The sequence below is a fragment of the Schistocerca gregaria genome, chromosome 5, assembly GCF_023897955.1.
Source record: "Schistocerca gregaria isolate iqSchGreg1 chromosome 5, iqSchGreg1.2, whole genome shotgun sequence".
In the NCBI taxonomy this organism is placed as follows: Eukaryota; Metazoa; Arthropoda; class Insecta; order Orthoptera; family Acrididae; genus Schistocerca; species Schistocerca gregaria.
Window position 1 is genome coordinate 541,932,100 of NC_064924.1, and position 15,441 is coordinate 541,947,540.

At 43.0% G+C, this 15,441-nt stretch overlaps 1 long non-coding RNA gene across 1 annotated transcript in view; it reads right to left on the minus strand.

The window, feature by feature from the left end:
- LOC126272811 (uncharacterized) overlaps window positions 1-14,376 on the minus strand; it is a 56,399-nt gene extending 42,023 nt beyond the window's left edge. Inside the window, exon 1 of the long non-coding RNA XR_007549268.1 lies at window positions 14,319-14,376. This is a non-coding gene — a long non-coding RNA (uncharacterized LOC126272811). The remainder of the gene's footprint in view (window positions 1-14,318) is intronic.
- Between the last annotated feature and the right edge of the window lie 1,065 nt (window positions 14,377-15,441).

Consider the following 15,441-nt stretch of genomic DNA (forward strand, 5'->3'; position numbering starts at 1 on the left):
GCAAAGACAGGACTTTAACAGTATCGTGAAAAATGTGTACTATGAATATTAAGTTATAAGGCTAGGTGATCATGACAAAACCTGGACATTGCACAAGATATGCCATACATGTGTTGAGGGACTGAGCCAGGAAATCAATGCCTCTTGCAATTCCCATGGTTTGGAGGGAGCCGGAAAATCATGGATAAAATTTTTATTTTTGTACGATTAGCCTTGAAGGTCATAACGCAAAAATAAGAATGTAAAATACACCAACATTTATTCGGTGTTACCACCAGTTCTGCATAGCGAGTTTTTCCCTATTCCAATTCCAATTACCGTTCTTAAGATTTGCTGCGGGTGAGCAGCTCAGAAAATGAATGCGATGACGGAGATGATTACAAACCGGAAGAAGATTCTGTGCCAACTAAATGATTTAATTTGTTACTTGAATCTGACAAAAGATGCCGCCTAATTGCTTAGGTCAAGACTGAAAGCAGAACATCTTCTACTAATCGAAGTATCATTCTCTCGCAACAGGAAAAGAAAATCCAAATCACTAAAACTGACTAACGAAGAAAACCGTATGGTTGTGACTGGAGGTTTATTGAACTTCTTTAACGTAAGTAACCGGCCGGTGTGGTCGAGAGATTCTAGGCGCTTCAGTCTGGAACCGCGCGACCGCTACGGTCGCGGTTCGAATCCTGCCTCGGGCATGGATGTGTGTGATGTCATTAGGTTACTTAGGTTTAAGTAGTTCTAAGTTCTAGGGGATTGATGACCTCAGACCTTAAGTCCCATAGTGCTCAGAGCCATTTGAACATTTTTTAACGTAAGTTATGACCCATGCCAGTGGAGGTTCTTTATAGAGTCGTCAAAACGTAGACTAAAAGTTGTATTTTTACGTAATGGAAATTCGTTTGGCTATTACCTGTTGTCAATTCAGTACCCCGTAAGGAGACGTACAAAATCTCAAAGCTATGTTGAAATATGTGAAATATGAAAAACATTTTTGAAAGGTATTTTGGGATTAGAAAGTAGTTGACAAGGTTACACAAAACTACAGTGTTTGTTGTTAATGGGACAGCTGAACCACAGACAAGCGTCAGAATGTACCTAACAGGTCCGAAAGAAAAGCTCTCCAACTGACGCTGTTACCTCCTCTTCACATCAAGTTTGGATTAATGAAACAATTCACTAAAATACTTCCAATAGATGGTGTCTGCTTCTCGCACTTAGTAACAAGAGTTCCAAAACTATCTTATGACAAACTTAAAGAAGAAATGTACTTAGGGCTGCAGATCAGAAATTTGATGAATTACAATTTGTTTGAAAAAAACGGCTTGGATTTCGTTTAAAGAAGTAGTGGCCAACTTTCTGGACAACAACAAACATGCAAATTACAAAACCATAGTTGTAACTGTGGTGCAAAGTTTCACCAAATCAGGATACAGTATGATCATGAAGGTTCATTTTCTACATCACAGGTTCATATCATCCCTGCGAATCTTGGCAATGTCAGTGAAGGACAAGAATTGATCCATCAAGACATCAAGGAAATGGAGCAGAGATCCCAGGGAAGCTGGAATGCTAACATGATGGCTCACTACTATTATATGCTAAAGGGAGATGGCATTGGGAAGGAATAAAGGAAGAGACGTTTCGCTCCATGTCAGAAACAACTCGATGCAGTGAAATCAGCGAAGTAAAATTAAACCGCAATACATGAGTTTTGTTTTTTAACAATTATTAGAATTTTTAAGCTGACACATGCCATTGTAACATCTAATGTTGTGCGTAATGATTGCATAAAACGCTACAAATTAAATAGTTTATTTCTAAAGCAATAAAAGTTCCACGTTAGCTAGAACTTCAGACGTGACTCGAACAAAAATTTGACGTGATACAAAAAAACCAAAATCAAATTGGAAATCAGAATGAAAACTACTTTAAATTATACCATGCAGCCATAAAACATCGTTCCAAAAATTTTAAAATACAGCATAGTGTTATCTGTTCTATTAAAATATATGACGGCTGTAGTATTCCCGTCTATCATTTCAATAATTATTTTGTCACATTCGTCGATATCAAACCTCATTGCTTTGGTCCTTCTGATCTCTGCTTTCGTGTCCTCATAACAGTTCACATTTCCATCTGAATTAGGTAAACATGTTTTAATTACAGTCAAACAAAATGGAACTAAAGTAAAAAGACGAAAAACATCGAATTGGAAGTTGGAAATAGCAACTTCTCTCTCTCTCTCTCTCTCTCTCTCTCTCTCTCTCTCTCTCTCTCTCTCTTTCTCTCTCTCTCTCTCTCCACGTCTTTTTCTCTGTTTTGAACCTTACAGAAATATTTGCTAGTCACAGAACTTGACAACACCGCAACGTATTTCTGTATTTCAGTTTTTTATTTTTCACCATAACTCGACTGAAATCTCTGTAGAAGCGACTAAATGTTACGTTATCCCGTCAATGTGTTCGAATAACCCGCAAGAAACAGCCTATACTTTTGGTTCCACTGCCTTCTATTGGTGCACGTAAATACATTGCCTCACAAAAAAGGCGAAGAACCCAAAAGACATAGTCCGATACCAATATAACTTCGTACACGCACACACCATCGGTGGTTACGTCATCGATTAGAGTTGCAATTCTCTCTAACAAGTAGAGCAGCGTCCAAGGTGCACTAGTGTTGTTCGTGTTTAGTGTTGTTACCAGGCCTGCTACGGCAGATGTTGAGTGATTGCTGAGAAGGACACGGAAATGCCACGTATTAGTGTGAGACAGCGTTGTCACTGCCTGAGACATTTTGAAACGGACCTCTGTATGAGTCTCCATTTGGCCGGCTGGTCGAATCATGGTATATCCAGATCTGTGGGGCATTCAGACGTGACAGTGGGTAGATTGAATGGGAAAGTGGGGGCAGACAAACTGTTCGTCAAGGTTCTGGTCGGCAACGTCTGATGAACACAATGGGGAATCGATGTACTGTGCACCAATTTCATCGTAAAGCCCTCACATCAGCGTCTGCAAGGTAATGGACTGCCCGCAACGTTCTGTGTCATCCCACGCCATTGGTCGGAGGCTGGCAGTAGCTGGAGTCACATGCGTCCACAACGAAACTTTGTCTCGAAACCTGGCAGAAAATCCAAAGAGATTCTGATCCAAAGAGATTAGCAATGAAGATACTATCGAAGACAGTGCTGCCAAAGCAGAGTTACTAAACACAGCCTTCCGAAATGTCTTCACAAAAGAAGACGGAATAAATATTCCAGAATTCCAATCAAGAACAGCTGCCAATATGAGTAAGGTAGAAGAATATATCATCTGAGTAGTAAAGCAACTTAAATCACTTTATAAAGGAAAGTCTTTTGGTCCAGACTGCATACCAATTAGGTTTCTTTCCAAGTATGCTGATGCATTAGCTCCATACTTAAGAATCACATGCAACCATTCGTTATACGAAAGATCCCGAACCCAAAGACTGGAAAGTTGCACAGGTCACACCAATATTCAAGAAAGGTAGTAGGAGTAATCCACTAAATTACTGGCCTATATCGTTAACGTCGATATGCAGCAGGGTTTTGGAACATATATTGTGTTCAAACATTATAAATTACCTCGAAGGAGACGGTCTATTGATACACAGTCAACATGGATTTAGAAAACATCGTTCCTGTGAAACACAACTAGCTCTTTATTCACATGAATTGTTGAGTGCTATTGATAAGGGATTTCAGATAGTTTCCGTATTTCTGTATTTCCGGAAGGCTTTTGACACTGTACCATCCAAGCGGCTCGTAGTGAAATTGCGTGCTTCTGGAATATCGTCTCAGTTATGTGACTGGATTTGTGATTTCCTCTCAGAGAGGTCACAGTCCGTAGTAACTGACGGAAAGTCATCGAGTAAAGTAGAAGTGATTTCTGGCGTTCCCCAAGGTAGTGTTATAGGCCCCTTGCTGCTCCTTATCTATATGAAGGATTTTTGAGGCAATCTGAGCAGCCGTCTTCCGTTGTTTGCAGATGATGGTGTCGTTTATTGACTAATAAAGTCATCAGAAGATCAAAACATACTGCAAAACGATTTAGAAAAGATATCTGGATGGTGCGAAAAGTGGCAGTTGACCCTAAATAACGAAAAGTGTGAGGTCATCCACATGGGTGCTGAAAGGAACTCGTTAAACTTCGTTTACACGATAAATCAGTCGAATCTAAAAGCCGTAAATTCGACTAAATACCTAGGTATTACAATTACGAACAACGTGAATTGGAAGGAACACATAGAAAATGTTGTGGGGAAGGCTAACCAAACACTGAGTTTTATTGGCAGGACACTTGGAAAATGTAACAGACCTACTAAGGAAATTGCCTACACTACACTTGTCGGTCCTCTTTTAGAATACTACTGCGCGATGTGGGATCCTTACCAGATAGGACTGACGGAGTACATCGAAAAAGTTCAAAGAAATGCAGCACGTTTTGTATTATTTTTGTGTTAGGGTTGACTGCGATTACGTAATTTCATCAATCACTTTCAATGCTGATCAGGTCACCGTGGTTACCTTTCAGTGACACTATTCTGATTATTACTAATGGTCACGCTAAACTGTGTTGTTGTTGTTGTGGTCTCCAGTCCTGAGACCGGTTTGATGCAGCTCTCCATGCTACTCTATCATGTGCAAGCCACTTCATCTCCTAGTACCTACTACAGCCTACATCCTTCTGAATCTACTTAGTGTATTCATCTCTTGGCCTCCCTCTATGATTTTTATCATCCACGCTGCCCTCCAGTACTAAATTCGTAATCCTTTGATGCCTCAGAACATGTCCTATCAACCGATCCCTTCTTCTAGTCAAGTTGTGCCACAAACTCCTCTTCTCTCCAATTCTATTCAATACCTCCTCATTAGTTATGTGATCTACCCGTCTAATCTTCAGCATTCTTCTGTAGCACCACATTTCGAAAGCTTCTATTCTCTTCTTATCTAAACCATTTATCGTCCATGTTTCACTTCCATACATGACTACACTCCATACAAATACTTTTAGAAACTACTTCTTGACACTTAAATCTATACTCATTGTTAACAAATTTCTCTTCTTCAGAAACGCTTTCCTTGCGATTGCCAGTCTACATTTTATATCCTCTCTACTTCGACCATCATCAGTTGCTTTGCTCCCCAAATAGCAAAACTCCTTTACTATTTTAAGTGTCTCATTTCCTAATCTAACTCCCTCAGCATCACCCGACTTAATTCGACTACATTCCATTATCCTCGTTTTGCTTTTGTTGATGTTCATCTTATATCCTCCTTTCAAGACACTGTCCATTCCGTTCAACTGCTCTTCCAAGTCTTTTGCTGTCTCTGACAGAATTACAATGTTATCGGTGAATCTCAACGTTTTTATTTCTTCTCCACGGACTTTAATACCTACTTCGAATTTTTCTTTTGTTTCCTTCAATGTTTTCTCAATATACAGATTGAATAACATTGGGGAGAGGCTACAATCCTGTCTCACTCCCTTCCCAACCACTGCTACCCTTTCATGTCCCTCGACTCTTATAACTGCCATCTGGTTTCTGTACAAATTGTAAATAGCTTTTCGCTCTCAGTATTTTACCCCTGCCACCTTCAGAATTTGAAAGAGAGTATTCCAGTCAACATTTTCATAAGCTTTCTCTAAGTCTACAAATGCTAGAAACGTAGGTTTGCCTTCCCTTAATCTAGCTTCTAAGGTAAGTCGTAGGGTCAGTATTGCCTCACGTGAGCCGATATTTCTACGGAATCCAAACTGATCTTCCCCGAGGTCGGCTTCTAACAGTTTTTCCATTCGTCTCTAAAGAATTCGAGTTAGTATTTTGCAGTCTGAGGGAATTTAGCCTGTCTCATACATCTAGCTCACCAGATGGTAGAATTTTGTCAGGACTAGCTCTCCCAATGCTGTCAGTAGTTCTAATGGAATGTTGTCTACTCTCGGGGCCTTGTTTCGAATTAGGTCTTTCAGTGCTCTGTGAAACTCGTCACTTAGTATCATATCTCCCATTTCATCTACCTCCTCTTCCATTTCCATAATATTGTCCTCAAGATAATCGCCCCTGTATAGACCCTCTATATACTCCGTCCACCTTTCAGCTTTTCCTTCTTTGCTTAGAAATGGGTTTCCATCTGAGCTCTTGATATTAATGCAAGTGGTTCTCTTTTTTCCAAAGGTCTCTTTAATTTTCCCTTCATGAGATAAGCCTCTACATCCTCACATTTGTCCTCTAGCCATCCCTGCTTAGCCATTTTGCACTTCCTGTCGATCTCATTTTTGAAGCGTTTGTATTCCTTTTTGCCTGCTTCACTTACTGCATTTTTGTATTTTCTCCTTTCATCAATTAAATTCAGTATCTCTTCTGTTCCCCAAGGATTTCTACTAGCTCTCCTTTTTTTACCTACTTGATCCTCCGCTGCCTTCACTATTTCATTTCTACTGTCTGTCTTTCCCTCATTCTTGTCAATTGTTTCCTTATGATCTCCCTGAAACTCTGTACACCCTCTGGTTCTTTCAGTTTATCCAGGTCCCATCTCCCTAAGTTCCCACCTGTTTGCAGTTTCTTCAGTTTTAATATACAGTTCATAACCAATAGATTGTGGTCAGAGTCCACATCTGCCCCTGGAAATGTCTTACAATTTAAAATCTGGTTCCTAAATCTGTGTCTTACCATTATATTATCTATCTGAAACCTTCTAGTATCTCCATATATAAAAAGAATATTACCATCTCAAAACCGGTTTTGATAGATACATGTAGCAACACACTAATTGTACTTTAATTTCAAAGTTCTGATAATGAAAGGGTGACCATTGTACAATCTTTTGAAAGCGTATAAACTGCACTGTTGCCACCTGATTCTAACGGCAAACATAAAGATTATCGACTGCCGCCGCTGAAAATGAATATAATACATAAATAATAAGTTAGTCCTGTTATGTCATTATTAATGTAAACATCAAACAGCGCCGAAATTTTCTTTAACTGAACTCTGTGTTTAATGATTTCAGAGTAGTCACGGATATGGCGGCTCACTTGTATGACTTATAAGAAAATATAAATGTACTATTATAAGGTGTACAACTTTGCTTTCGCCGTTTGCCGATAGGTGGCGACAACGGTAAGTAGCAGTCGAAAAAAACAGGTCGCTGACGTCAGGCAGTTAGCTTGGACCACGGTCAACATAACCTCATTCAATAATTAGTCGATTTGTGCCTGCATCATAAAGTTCTTCTTAAATGAAAATGTCAGTTTACGAACCTAATTCTGGTCATTTGCGGGAGGTGTTCCTGTTTGGTTTCAACATGAAGAAAACAGCGGCTGAGCCTCATCGAATGCTCTCAAGTACGTATGGTAAGGACGCTGTTAATGAAAGAACGGGTCGTGAGTTGTTTCAACGCTTCAAGAGCGGCGATTTTAACGTCGTAGACCGGCATAGCGGTAGAAGAGGGAATGTTTTCGAAAATGCAGAATTGGAGACATTTCTAAGACTCGCATCAAAATCAAGAACAATTGACACGATTAGCGGGAGTGACACAGCAAGCCATTAGAAAACGTCTTAAGGCTATGGGCATGATTCAGAAAGAAGGAACTTGGATCCCGCCTGAGCTGAAACGAAGAGACGTTGAACGGTGTTTGTGTGTTTGTGAACAGTTGCTTCAGAGGCAAAAACGGAAGGGATTCCATTGTAACCGGGGTCCAAAAATGGGTTCATTACGATAACCGTAAACGCAAAAAATCTTGGGGGTATCCCGGGCATTCTTCCACGTCGACGGCCAAACCGAATATTCACGGCTCCAAGATCATACTCTGCGTTTGGTTTGGCCAGCTCGGCGTCGTGTACTATGAGGTGTTAAAACCAAGTGAAACAATCACAGGTGCTCGTTATCGAACGCAATTAATGCGTTTGAGCAGAGCATTAAAAGACAAACGGCCGCAATACAGAGAGAGGCACGATAAAGTGATTTTGCAGCCCCACAACGCTCGACCCCACGTTACAAAAGAGGTCAAAACGTACTTGGAAACGTTAAATTGGGAAGTCTCCAGACATTGCTCCCTCTGACTATCACCTGTTTAGATCAATGGCGCATGGCCTGGCTGACCAACACTTCCGATCTCATGAAAAACTCACAAATTGGATCGAATCGTGGATCGCTTCAGAAGATGAACAACTTTTTCGACGCTGAATTCGTACACTGCCCGAAAGATGGGAGAAAGTAGTGGTCACCGATGGAAAATACCTTTGACTGATACATGTGTAACCTATTTGTTTCATTAAAGCCTCAAATGTTGGGGGAAAAGCTGTGGAAGCAAAGTTGTATACCTTGTATTAATTGACTGTGGAAGCGATTTATTAATTCAGACAGTACTGATTGGTCTGGATGACTGGTGTGATTTGTATACGTGAAGATTTCCAGTGAGGCTCTGATGAATTTAATTATAATGGTGAATTAGAGACAAGTTTATGCAATATATTTGATTCAGTCTATAACGTGAATTATGGCTTGGCTTTTGCGATTTGGTTGAAATAGTGAAATCTCACACTCTACTTCTTTCGATTAGCCAGAATTACGCAACGTTCACAGTGGCACAGACAACGGTAGTCAGACGCCGACGCCAGAGGTCGCCCGGCAACGTCGGCCGACAGCTTGGTCATAGTGCGTTGGATCCCCTTAGTCTGTTTTTGACGGGGTCAAGTTTAGGTTTGGTTAGTTTAGAATCAATTCTGTGTACGAAGTAGGTTTGGTTTTAACGTCCGGAGATGTGGTGGATACTACAACGCCTCCGTGATTGGAGACGATTGCTACAATGCGGCTTTTGCTAGTAAAAAGATGCCAAATGCATGTGAGTAAGCAGTATCTTTAGTGAAACGAATGTGGCGAGTACTGTTTACTCTGTCCTCAGTTTTTGTAATTATTAGAGAAGTTTTACGAATATGTGAGGCAAAGGGAGAAACGTCCTTTCACATACTCGAAATTATTCATAGCGACCTTGAGAAGCAATATTAAAAACACTGTTATCCTGAATTTTGTTTGAAGTTGTGCAGACATACGACAGTTAACCTTCAGTGACTGACATTCAGCATACGTGTGAAAGGCAAACATAAAGTTGGGTGTTCGGAGTATCTTATTCTAAACATAAAGTTTAGACTAATATACTCCGAACACCCAAGGTACTGAAAAGTGGAGAAACATACACAACAACTGTAAACCACTCCATCTAAGAGAATCATCACTCTACTGGCATACAATCGTCAGTAATCAGTAATAATAATTTCCAGACAGCTAATGTCCACCTAACACAACCCAAAGGGATTCGCTACGTAGCTTTAAGCATAAGATAAACCTTCCTTCTCAATTCAACCAATTTTTTGAGTTAATAAAACTCTTCTGGGCTGCTGACCGCATTGTTGGTACATAAAATAGTCCGACGTTTCGGGAACTATTGCAAATGGCCACCATTTTATATATTGACAACGCGGTCAACAGTCCAGAAGAATTTTATTGACAATGGCAACGGTTGCGAAAGACTATGGTTATATATAAATTTTTTGAGGTTATTATTTTGGCCTAGAATTTCCAATACAGATTTTACCTACCTTTGATCTGTAGTAAACCTACGATTTCAGGCCATGGATTCCGAACTATATCCCGATTATATTGTTCATCGTCGGGATGTCACAGACTCCTTCTTTCACTAAAATTACAGTCCATGTTTCGTGATGTGTCGGTCGGTATGACCGAAGACAACAAACTAATTTGATTTCACCGGTTGTCTTCCGAAGACTATACTTTCGGGCGATGACATCGGCTACATTGTCACCGCGCACTTAGTGGCCTACTGATTTGAAGAGATTGGACGTCTTCGGTCGATGTCGGTAGTCGGGAAAGCCACCAGTATCGGTGCCAGAGGGACCGCAACCGTAGTGAGAGCCTGTTCACGATTACCAAAAATTAATTTATGTCCAGGGGAATACATTTTTGTATTTTAGTGCATGCTTTGAGTGGCTTACCCCTGAGGCGGTAAGTACAAGCAGAAGCCCTCACGTTTCAAGTAGGGCGCACAGTGAACAGAGCAACTAATCCTACGCAGATACAAGACCGACTGATGAGCGCTGTGTTTGAGCACTGTATCCTGATAGAACTTTACGTTCACGTCCAGAGAGAAATTAGTTCTCCGGGTACCGACAGCCTCACACGCTGCCAGCTATTAAGACACTTTCACACGCTCGACTTTTTTTTTATCTCAGTTGACTGCTCGAGGGAAATCCGTCTACTGCAGCGCCCTTGGCGTTTTTTCCGTACTGAGTCTCGTCTGTTTTGAGCAGCCATTTTGGTTTGCACGTCAGCGCCCAAAATTGCCGGTGTTGTGAGAGTTACTTGCTGTGCAGTTTGGCGTCACAGTGGTAAAACTGAGGTTATGAGAGACTACCCTTTTTTCGGAAAAACCAAAATACAGTAATAAAATGCAGAAACAAGCAATGACAATAGAACTTATTGATGACCAAAGCAGAGTTCATAGTGAAACTCCTTGTCAAAGGTCGTGTGCTAGATTTTTCACACTCCCGGTGACAAAGAATAAGAGAAGTGTCAGCCACAGAAGATATTCACTTGTCTGCTCGTGAAATATATACTTGCAAACACGTCAGACAATATGTAGATCTCAGTAAATAGCGCCTTTTTGCTTTATGCTTTGTATCTTGTTTTCTTGCTAAGTGCCAAATAACAGCGAAAATTATTCTTTTCTTCCAATACCTCTGACTTTCTCACTGTTGAAATACTTTTCACTAAAACAAGCGTATCTATTTACGTTCTTATTTATGCATAGTATAGGTTTTTTCTCTGTAAAACTAACATACTTTTTTCTTTCAGATACTTCGTCTCTCTTGTAGGAGAACGTTAGAATAAAATGTAGCAGGACCTTGTGTAACTTTTCAGTGTGCCACAAAACGAAGCAAACAACATTATTAACATTCAGAAGACAAGGAAGCACAAAATCCGTTTCTATAATAGGAGTGAGCTTGACCAGAATAGGTTATAACTTCTGACGTTAGCAGACGCCGCCATAATCCATTGTCTCTGCACATGCGCACCATGCAGGGTAGCCGGCCGCTGTGGAAGAGCGGTTCTAGGCGCGTCAATCCGGAAGCGCGCTGCTGCTGCGGTCGCAGGTTTGAATCCTGCGTCAGGCATAGATGTGTGTGATGTCCTTAGGTTAGTTAGGTTTAAGTAGTTCCAAGTCTAAGGGACTGGTGACCTCAGATGTTAAGTCCCACAGTGCTTAGAGAGCCATTTGAACCATTTCTGAACCATGCAGGATACTCGGAAATTTATAACTCCACACTCGGCACAATCCATACACCGATAAGCCAAAACATTATGGCCACTGTCCACAGCCATGTTCGATGCCGCTTGGTGGCGTTGCGAACGCGTGACGTGCTATGAAAAGTATATAAGCGCAACAGAAACGGATGAGAACCGTCCTAGCGAAGATAGGGGCCGGAAATAGGGGAATCCACTGGGATAAGCGACTTTGTCAAAGGGCAGATTATTGTTGCGCAGAGCCTGTGAACGAGTGTCTTGTAAACGGTGGTGCTGGTAGAATGTTTACGAGCTGCTATACTGAGCATCAACGGAAAGAGGTAGGACAGTGGAACTACCACTAGACGCTAAAGTGTTGCACGTCAACGACTCTTCACAGAACGTGGGGTTCGGAAGATCGTCTGCCCTGTAAAGTAGGATAGGTGATGACCTGTGGCACCCCTACCGAAAATACACAATGCTGGTGGACGCAGTAGTCTTCTGGAGCACAGAGTTCATCGTAAATTGTTGAACATGTAGTTCCGCAACAGACCACACCTACGTGTTCACATGTTGATCCAACAACATCGTCAGATACGATTGTAGTGAGGACGTGACCATCGCGATTCGACCGTCGATCAATAGAAACGTGTCAGCTCTTTCAGTGAATGACACTGTTGCTACACTAGTTACGTCTCCACAAACGCCGTCATCCAGGTGAATGGCGACTCATAACATGCAGCTTACCACGAATGCAAACTGACAGCAGCTGTTTTATGCTAGGGGAGACGTTCCCTTGCACTTGCATGGGACCCGGGTTCCCGGGTTCGATTCCCTGCGGGGTCAGGGATTTTCTCTCCCTCGTGATGGCTGGGTGTTGTGTGATGTCCTTTGGTTTTTTATGTTTAAGTAGTTCTAAGTTCTAGGGTACTGATGCCCATAGATATTAAGTCCCATAGTGCTCAGAGCCATTTGAACCATTTTAAAATGGCTTTGAGCACTAAGGGACTCAACAGCTGTGGTCATCAGTCCCCTAGAACTTAGAACTACTTAAACCTAACTAACCTAAGGACATCACACAACACCCAGTCATCACGAGGCACAGAAAATCCCTGACCCCGCCGGGAATCGAACCCGGGAACCCGGGCGCGGGAAGCGAGAACGCTACCGCACGACCACGAGCTGCGGACACCTCCATAAACCTATCAACAAACTGTCGGATCCGCGATTCGCAGATTCAGAGATGTATTTCGTTCTAGAGAAGTACAAACAAGCTATTAAGCAGGTGGTCAGGACGTTTTGGCTGATCAGTATAGATCATTGACGTCACAGATCCACTATCGTCGTGTGTGGTTGCTGATTTACACGAAGGACCGAAAGGAGCATGAGACGCCCACTAAACCCGCAGGGCAGAACGGGTAATTAGGATTGTGGAAAGGGCTAAATAAGGTGTCGGTCAGGTTCACTCAAAATTGTAATTTATTGTAATTTAATAACACCTTTGAACCAAAACGGCACATAGCTAAACCTTAAGAACTACGAGTTTCAAAAAACAATTATTTCACGGCTGAGGGCCTCCAAACAAGAAATCTTAAAGTCAACAAAAAATGCAGTTGATATAGCAAATAAAATAATTAAAATATACACAGTATCACGGCTAGGCTGGAAAGCCACAAAGCAAAAGTGGATACAACAAACATATGCTAGGTGCAATACAAGTGACTGAGGGCCACAATTAAATTTGAAAATTTTAAAATATATTACCAAATTCTTTTAAGGCAGAAGGCCACAATGTTTTTTCTTAAAGGGTAATTTCAAGAATAAAGTTTTAAACGGCTTAAGGCCCACAATTGATTTTCCAAAATTCAAAAAGTACAGTAGAAACAAGAATTTTTAAATCATTGGCTATGATAGATTATAAACAGACAATTAAACACCGGTGAGAAGGACAATAAAGAAAACGGCACTCAGAAGCCTCCAGGGAGGTCAGTCTGCCCTCGTTGACTTAGATGAGACAGGTTGTAAGCCGAAGCACATTTGATCCGTCGGAACCCACCCAGGGGACAGCCACGGATCAACCACCACAACGATTTGCTTGCCACCAATCAGTATATGAGAACTCAAACACAAAAGGTTACGAACGTGATTATACACAATGAAATATGTATTAGCTGTGAAAATTACACACCATGTTGGACAGCGATAACAGGTGAGGTAAGGACGCTGCCTGAAATTACGTTAGTGGCCAGGGCAGGTAACCGGAATACTAACAGCCACTAGGCAGATAAATTCCGCTGGTACACTTGAATTTGAAATGCGGTAATATAGTTAACTTCACCCAAAAGGAACACTGCCTGAATTTACGTCAGTGGCCAGGGCAGGTAACCAGAACACTAACGGCCACTAACCTAATTCCGATGGTGCACTTGAATTGTAGTCAACCAATATAGTTAATTGCACCGCATGGCGACTAAATATCAGCAATAGAAACACTGAGTGTTGCTCACAGGAAAACCTCCCCAACAGCGAACCACCGAAACGAACCACACAACATGAATAGACTTGGCTTGGGTAGTTGAAACCACTACTCAAGTTTGACATCCTGGGTCGGTAAACCACGAAGCTCGTAGCCATTGGACAGCTCCATACTCGCTCCGACACTGCGCAGGGACCGGCAATCGATCCAGCAGAGTGCACCGCGCGGAGATAACTTCCCTGGTCCGCCTCAACCGACCGACTCACTGTAGACCCCCTATCCGGAAAGTATATGCACAAAACCAAAGATGGTACCCGATGCAAATATCGATACACATCGCTGCTGCCACACGTAGAAGGAAGAATAACCACGACGTAACCGCAACAAGGGCGGCAAACCAAACACAGATAGATAGCGAATTTCACGATAATGCAGTGCACGCTAGAGTAGTCGATTTTGAGCAGAACGTCGTTGGTGTAAAACTGGCTTACGGTAATTCTGAGGGCGGACAGCTCGGCTCACCTGCGCGACGACTGCCCGGCAGGCGCGACAGGAGAGCAGCAGTCGCGCGGCCACGGCGGCGCAGCACAGGCCGCAGCGGAGCGCGCGCAGCGCCTCGGCAGGCCTCGCGGCCGCCGCACGAACCAGCTGGCCGAGCGCCAGCACCAGCTGCACGAACGCCGCCGCCACCGACCACAGCCAAAAGGCGCCGCAGCGCGCAGACACGGCCGCGCTCAGCTGACGCACGCGCTCCTGCTGGCCCCGCAGCTGCCACACCGCTGCGTGTGACAAACGCGTGCGACCGTTACCCGACCCCACACACTGTGATCTACTCGCAAGACAAAGCGTGAACTCATGGGTGTGGGGGAGGGGGGGTCTCCAACAGTTAGTGTTGCGTGTACACTGTTCGTCTCAGTTCCGTTAGAACTAGGGATGGCAAAAACCGACCGGAACCGGTAATATACCGGGCGATCAAACAGTCAGAATAAATTTGAAAACTTAATAAACCACGGAATAATGTGGATAGAGAGGTAAAAATTGACACACATACTTGGAATGACATGGGGTTTTATTAGAACCAAAAAAAGTTATCAAAACGTCCGACAGATGGCGCTGGACAGCAAAACGTCAGTGACTGTGCATGACAGTCGTGTATAAAAGGAGCTGTAATGAGAGAGAGAATTCCCCTTACCCCTTGGTTGCTCCACTCCTCTCCCGACCCCGCCCCCTGCCACGTCTTCACTGTTGTGTCCCCCCTACCCTCCATCTCCACACCCTTCATCTCCTTTCCCAAGGTGGCTTCCATCAACTCCTCCTCCCGGATAATGCCCTCTCTCCCTCCATTTATCTCTCCTATCAACTCCCCCTCCTTTCCTCTGTCCTTTTCCCGGGCTCCCTCTCCCCCCCCCTCCTTCCATCCTCTTTTTCCCCCACCTCCCCTCTCTCTGACCCCCTTCTCTCCCCCGAGTCCTTTTGCATTTCCCTCCTCTGCCTCCCCTCATTCCCTCTCACGTCTGCCCTGCCCCTCTCCCCCTTTACGAGTCCTTTCCCTCCTTGGTCCACCCCCCCTTTTCGTTTTTTCCTTCCTCCCTCCTTATTCTTCCCCTCCTCCAAGTCCCCCCCCCCCCAATTGCCTTTGGCTCGG